Here is a 7,336-nt window from a genome sequence, read left to right as displayed (position 1 = left end):
TGGCGGGGGGGATTGGTTACAGTGTGGCACTTACAGTACAGTGAAAGTGAATGGGGCTACTGTAGTATTCATGTTAAAATACTCACTGTCAATAGTGTAGCTATATGATGTCAACAATATGCATGTTAACAATACTGGACTTTATGGTGGAAAAAAATGGCTTAACCTTTTCTGTGTAGTTATCAAATTTTATATCTTTGTTGCCCAGAATTTAGCCCGGAATATTCCTGCAAGTAATGCCTCTGCTAAATAAACATGTATATGTGAGAGACTAACATTTACATTTAGACATTTAGTATGAAGAGAAAATGAAACACTGATGTAGGTCAACTTACATTGCTTTAGACTCAACATTACACTCAGCCCTGCCAGTAATGAAAAGGCAATGGTGCAAATGAAAAGGCAATGATGCAAAATAATTTTTTTTTTTTAACAAATCCATTTACAGTAAAGTAAGTGATTTTTGTGACAGGAAAAGTCACATATCATCCTCCAGATGACACCACAGTGAGGAGGCAGCGGTGTTGATTTATTTAGAAACCCAGGATGTACACATCATTAAACATATAATTACAGCGCAGATCCCCCGGATACCTTTTGAGTCATATGCACACACCCCCAGACTCTCCACATCTCCTCTGAAACCTGTCACTACAGACCATCCTTAGTCACAAAGAAACGACAACAACGGAAGGACCACAAATTTGAACAACATCACTCCATGGCTTTGCAAACATTTTAATGGACAATTACAACACTGTTGTTATTTATGGCTTACAGCTGTTCGCTTCTAGTTATTTAGAATCTTATTAACAGTAATAGTGCATCCCAAAATAAAATGTTTATCAACATCAACGACCGTACCTACCCTGTATTATTTTCTCTTCTCCATCAAACACAAAGGTCAGGCAGAATGTCCGAGGTGCTCTGGTCCGATCAGTTTAAAACTGAATGATGATGAGTACTGTTCAACTCCTAAAAATGTTACAAAATAAATAAGTCAAATGCAAGTTATTCACTAAAATCGAAATCTCTTTGCTACAGCTGTGAAATCTCATTCCCTTGCTAATATTTTAACGAAAAATGTGTTACTACTTTTCTAAGCAATTAGACTAATGATTTTTGCCTGGTGGATTATAAAGCAGGTGAAAAAATCCCATACACTTACATTAAAAAACAAACCAAGCCATGTCTACGGACATAAATATCATAAGAGACTTGAGTGTGGGCTAGAAACTAGCAAACTCATAACAATGGCCAACCACCCAGAACAGCCCAGCTCAACATGGACAAGCAATTACTTGCATTTTTCTAAAAAAAAAAAATATGAAAAAAATATTTTTCTTTTTCAAGCATAGTAAATGGGTGGCCATTTAGCTAGCTTTACCTCTTTTACATAATACCTCCATGCCCTTTTGCCAAGTAGTGAGCCATGTGGAGAACAAAAACAAAGAACCTTCCAGACAGCAGTACAATGTCTACTTCAGAGAAGGTCAAACTCTCACATTCACTAAACTCCACCAGGCTGATTCAGACTGACAAATGGACAAGAGGCAAAGCACGCAAAAGCACACATACAACTGCGCACACTCCCAGGGCCATCTTTAGCTGACGCGGGGCCCGGTGCGAAGTAGGGAGCGGTGCCCCCCTCAGCATTTGTTTTCAGATGCATCGAGATTTGGTATTTTGTGTCTAATACAATGACATCCAAAAAAAGAGACCTAAATGTCCAGATACTTTATGGCACTAGGTCTACAAGTGCATCAATTTGAAGCTGAACTTGCTCTATAACTGAGACTATGTGCCCTGATCTCACCTATCTCGACTGATACTGTCAAATAATGATACTGAGCTTTAAATCAATCTTTCTTTTATCATTTCTGAGTGAGTAGACCCAGACGCACAGATTTTCACAGGCTCTACCTAAAAATTGAATTGAATTGTGACATTAAATATAAGTCCTGTCAAGCTAAGATCAAAGTCTAACAAGTTTACTCTAGGGATGGCCACGAGAAGTGACAGCAATACTGAAAAGACAACTGCACGACTTTTAAAAATTTCACACCAAATCCAGTCCATAATCTATAACTGTACATAAATGTGACAAAAAGTACCTTGTTTTCCCTGATTAGTTATAGTATCAGTACCCTGCAGTCATAATTAATCAGATTTATGATGCAATTTACATCAACATTGGCCCTGTTTCAAATGACACTCGCAGCCCTTATAGTCACATAGTCCCTCCAAGCTTTGACAATGTGACAAAGACTGTTGGGTAACAGTTTGCTGTGAGGTTTGAACTAGTGCATGATCAGCGAAAGGGTGCATCAAGGGCACATAGTGAGTCCTTCTGAACCCTAAAATGACAAATGGGACACCCTACAGTCTTGAGGACAAGACAGCAACTTTCACAACAACATGCAACACTTTCCTTTAACAATGTTCGCTTTCTTTCAAAATGATTGTCTGCATTTTTCTTTTGAAAACTGAATGGAAAAGAATACAGTCTTTAATCTTGACATGACATATGTAATCTTAAAATGTGATTTACGGCATGAAAAGACGCTAAAAACACACTGGAGTGGATAAAACGACTAAATGCCCACACAGTTCATCATGCCAAAGCCCCAAAGGTCAAACATTACCGAACATGTCCACCATGTGTTAATCTCCACAAGTGTTCTGAAAAACTCCAGCAATGTCATCAGTGCTGCAGCACCGGGACGGGCACCATTAGTGCCTGCCGGATTATCCTGCCAGAGAGAGGGAGCCCTCGCACCGTACGTGAGTCTCATGCCTATCAGCTCCTTGTTTCACCTTGGCACATACCACAGTAGCTATGCACTATAGTAGGGTGACGAACAGTGCCATGATTTGTGTGTGTGATTCACGTGTGAATATTCGCACTGGCTGCCGCCTGTATCTCACCCTGACATGAGGCTCTAGGAGAATGATGCATGGTGTGGGGAGATTATTGCTTTACACTCTCTCACCCCTGCCTGCTGTTGGCTGTGACCACGTGACCTGATTCCTGACGTGGAGGGAGGGAGATGGGAAGGAACAGCTGGGAGGGAGAGAGGGAACAATAGAACGGAGGTAGCAAGAGGTGGATACATGTAGGTATGTGGAGACAGATGGAGAGGGGTACAGGCAAGGTGCTTAATACTAATGTACACGTATTGTAACTGCATACAGTTTTATGAATTATGCATTCTCTGCTGTAATAATTATATGAAAATCCAATTAAACAATAATGGGACTACTCACCAACGGTCTCATCTTCATAAATACTGCATGCAAAATTGGCATGAGCTTTTGATGGTAACAGGCACACTTCACATTACGCACTCCAGACGAAGACCTAGTTGCATGATTTGAGAAAGTTCGCAAGGTCTGTGGCATCAAATCTTTAAACAGTTTGATAACAGCAAATAAACAAGATATCCTGGAGCACAACTGTATAATCTGCTATGTCTGATTTGATAGCTACCCGGAGCTGAATCATTGCCCAGACAAACGGGATTAGTTCCCTGGGGCCTCAGACTGCCAGGGGCCTCCAAAGCCTCAGGGCACATGAAATTTCCAAGTTTTCCAAGACTTCCAAGATCAGACCAGCAGGAAGTGAAACACCAGGATTCCTGGAACATACAGAGCGAGCTGAACATCAGGACCTCCAAAAACATATATCCAAGGGTCTCGTCTCCTGGAAAAGGTGGAAAACTGTAATTGGCTGATTATATCGATCAGTTGGCTACTTTCTTGTCAAAGTGCATAAAATAAGTTGCATTGTTGACTAGACATTTTGCTGATATTGAACGGTCTTTCTATAATAACATTACCGATACGAAAAATGCCATGGGTTTTTTTTTAGAACTGTTCCAAAATGGTCTACACAAAAAAATTTTTTTTTTTGCAAAAATGTTACATTTAGGAGTACAACAGCTTGTCACTGGGACAGTATTCTTGAAGGGCAAACCTCGTACCATATGCATCCCTAAAAATTTCATAGTTGTACTTTAAGGGTACATGCAGTATTGTTACTCTAAGGTATATGCTTTTAGGGGTGGGTAAAGTACAAAGGTGTCCTTTTGAAAGCATAGAATAGGGTGTTCTATCCTGCAGAGTTTACCTCCAACCAAGTAAACACCTGAACCTGCTAAGGTCTTCAGAATCACTACAAACTTCCAAGTAGATGTGTTGAAGCTAAACTCTGCAGGAAGGTAACTCCCCAGAAGCAGGACTTGGATGGACATCTTTGCTCTAGAGGGCCACTCTCCTGCAGAATTTACCTCCAACCCTAATTAAACACACCTGAATTAGCTAATTAAGGTCTTCAGGATTACTAGAAACTTCCAGACAGATGTTTTGGAGCTGGTTGGAGCTACAATCTGCAGGACACTGGCCCTCCAGGACCAGTTTGACACATGCTCTAGAGCAGTGGTTCCCAACCATGTCCCTGGAGTACCCCCAACACTGTACATTTTGCATGTCTCCTTAATCAAACACACCTGATTAAATGCATCAGCTCGTTAGTTAAGACTTCAAGACCTGAAATGGGTTGTCAGACAAAGGAGCCATGCAAAATGTGCAGTGTTGGTGGTACTCCAGGAACTTAGTTTGGAACTAGAGCAGAGGTAGTCAACCTTTCATCTGGAAGGCTACCATCCTGCAGAGTTTACATCCAACCCTAATTAAACACATCTGAACCTGCTGACTGAGGTCTTCGGGATCTTTCAGGCAGGTGTTGGGACAGATTGGAGAAGGTCTGGACATCCCTCCTCTAGAGCAGGGATCCTCAAATCTGGCCCACGAGATCCACTTTCCTGCAGAGTTTAGCTCTAACCCTAATCAAACACACCTGAGCATGCTAATCAATAGGCTTGTTTGAGATTAGCAAATTCTGCGCAGAATCGATCACCGGTGATCACCGCGAGATGCATGCCGGTTAGAAAAGTGTCCGAGTTACGTCTGACTTGCTCTGATGTCATGCTGACGTGTGCAAAAAAACTCTCGCGACGGCTTGGCGGCTGTGTCAGATTATGCAGTCGAGCGCAGTTGCTCTCCACCGACTGCGCTGATCAAAAGCATGATGGGAAACGACTGACTGACGACACCGATTAATGCTCATTGGTTCAGACAACTGTGATGCTGTGGTTCTCTTCTAAAATGTTTTATTTTTATGACTCCAAGACCTGAAATTGGTGTCAGAGAAAGGAGACATGCAAAATGTGCAGTGTTGGGGTGCCTCCAGGACCAGGGTTGGGAACCACTGGTCTAGGGAATATGTAGGCTGTTCTGGAGTTTGACCTGCCTGTCCTTTAGTATTTACTATGCCTCTCGATCTCATCTCCAGTCACTCTCTGCCTCATCTCTGGTTTTACAGTTCCCCTTCAGAGATTTAAAATGGGCTGGCGCTCATTTGTCTAAATGTGACTTGTGAGGTGAGGCAGGGCCAGGAGATGAGCATGCTGACTCTGCCGATCCCTGGGAGTGAATGAAAGCCTGGCAGCTCTCCCGTATGCTGACAGATGAATTATTGAGTTCTGTTTACCCAAACGAGAAGCCTTGGTGTGCTCGTTCAGGCTGGAGGGGACTGGGAGAAAGGAAAAAACATGCCTCAGAGCAAACAGCTGGATTCACTGTGATACCTTCACTAGTGATGTCATCAAGGCTTTGTCTTGCTTGGTATGCTTCCTCCACACATACAATGGCCCCAGAAAGTATCTGGACACAAAATTCTGTCATTAATTACTCATCCTCATGTCGTTCCAAACCTGTAAGACCTTCACCTTTGGAACACAAATTAAGATATTTTTTATGAAGTCCGAGAGCATTCTTACCCTTTCTGACCTCGTTTCCTTTGCACGCAAAAAGTATTCTCGTAGCTTCATAAAATTACGGTTGAACCACTGATGTCACATGCACTATTTTATCGAAGTCCTTACTACCTTTCTAGGTCTTGAACATGGTAGTTCCCTTGCTGTCTATGGAGGGTCAGAAAACTCTTGGATTTCATCAAAAAATATCTCAATGTGTGTTCCAAAGATGAACGAAGGTCTTAGGGGTTTGGAACGCCAAGAGGGTGAGTAATTAATGACAGAATTTTCGTTTTTGGGTGAACTATCCCTTTTAAAGCACCCTTAAAAATGTATCAATGTCATTGCATTGCAAATCCCTAAAGTTTGACAAACAGATATGCTATTTTTAAATAAATCCTATTTGGTTTGATATCTTGTTATATAATGCTGTGACATTCATTCATTTTAAAGAACAACTCGAGCATCCCAATGCTTTTTAGGGCCACTCTATGTGGGTATTACAGACACTAACTTACACAATTACAGACATCTAGGTAAGTGAACAACTCTTTCTAGTGTTCCTGCTCATGCATGAAATACACAAGCTTTGATGCACACAAAGCCATTTGTGATTATAGTGTTCTTTTCATGTCCAGTTGTGTGGGTGTCTGTACTGTATGTGCAGAGAAGGACATAGGTTGTGGCTCATGTCCCTAGCAGTCTACTGAAAAACAAACGTTGTGCATCCATGGTGACCCATATCCCTGCTAGGACACCAGAGCAAGCGGAAGGACAAGATGTTGACAAAGACCATGATAATCCGAGTACATCTGAACTCATGACTCCTCTCTCAAAAGGGCAGAATTTACTCTACAACTTCATTCTTCATCCACTCTTTCTGTTCTTTAATATGACAGTGAAGTCAGAGGAGGCAGTCACTTAGACGTTTGCTACATAGTAGTACTATGCTAACTTATAAAAAAAATCATAACTTGTAAACAAACAATTTACATCGAAAGTAGACATAAAAGTTGGGACACTGAAAGCCACCCTCTCTCTGTTCTTTAATATAAATGTCTTAAATAACTGAAATGTCCAATGAGTGGCAATAAAAACACATTTAGTGTAATCCAAAACAGATGCATAGAAAACTTTCATGCAATGTTTTACGTTAGTTGTTGTACGTATTACAGCAGTTCGGAAATGAAATGTCTGGTGTCTGGCATTTGAAAATAGCATAGCATCTACGCTAAACCCTTCTCAAAACCTGACCGATAGTGTTAACCAAAGCAAATGTGAGGTAAAAATGTATTTGCTGAAGCAACCGTGCCATTTCAGCTTGCTTCAGCAAGTCTTTGAGATCTTATATCGTGACTCATGTTTCATGGGACTTGTAACAATACTGTACCAGGTAAGCTACCAAGCAAGTTTACTACATCAGAATTATCACTACATCTGGTTATGTGATACAAAACTAAAATATATTCATTTGCAAATCATGCACAATCATGGTAAAAGTGTCATAATGTTGTGAAAGT

This window comes from Sinocyclocheilus anshuiensis, unplaced genomic scaffold, assembly GCF_001515605.1.
Source record: "Sinocyclocheilus anshuiensis isolate Anshui unplaced genomic scaffold, SAMN03320099.WGS_v1.1 scaffold457, whole genome shotgun sequence".
NCBI classification, from domain to species: Eukaryota; Metazoa; Chordata; class Actinopteri; order Cypriniformes; family Cyprinidae; genus Sinocyclocheilus; species Sinocyclocheilus anshuiensis.
Note: the sequence above shows the minus strand (reverse complement) of the source record.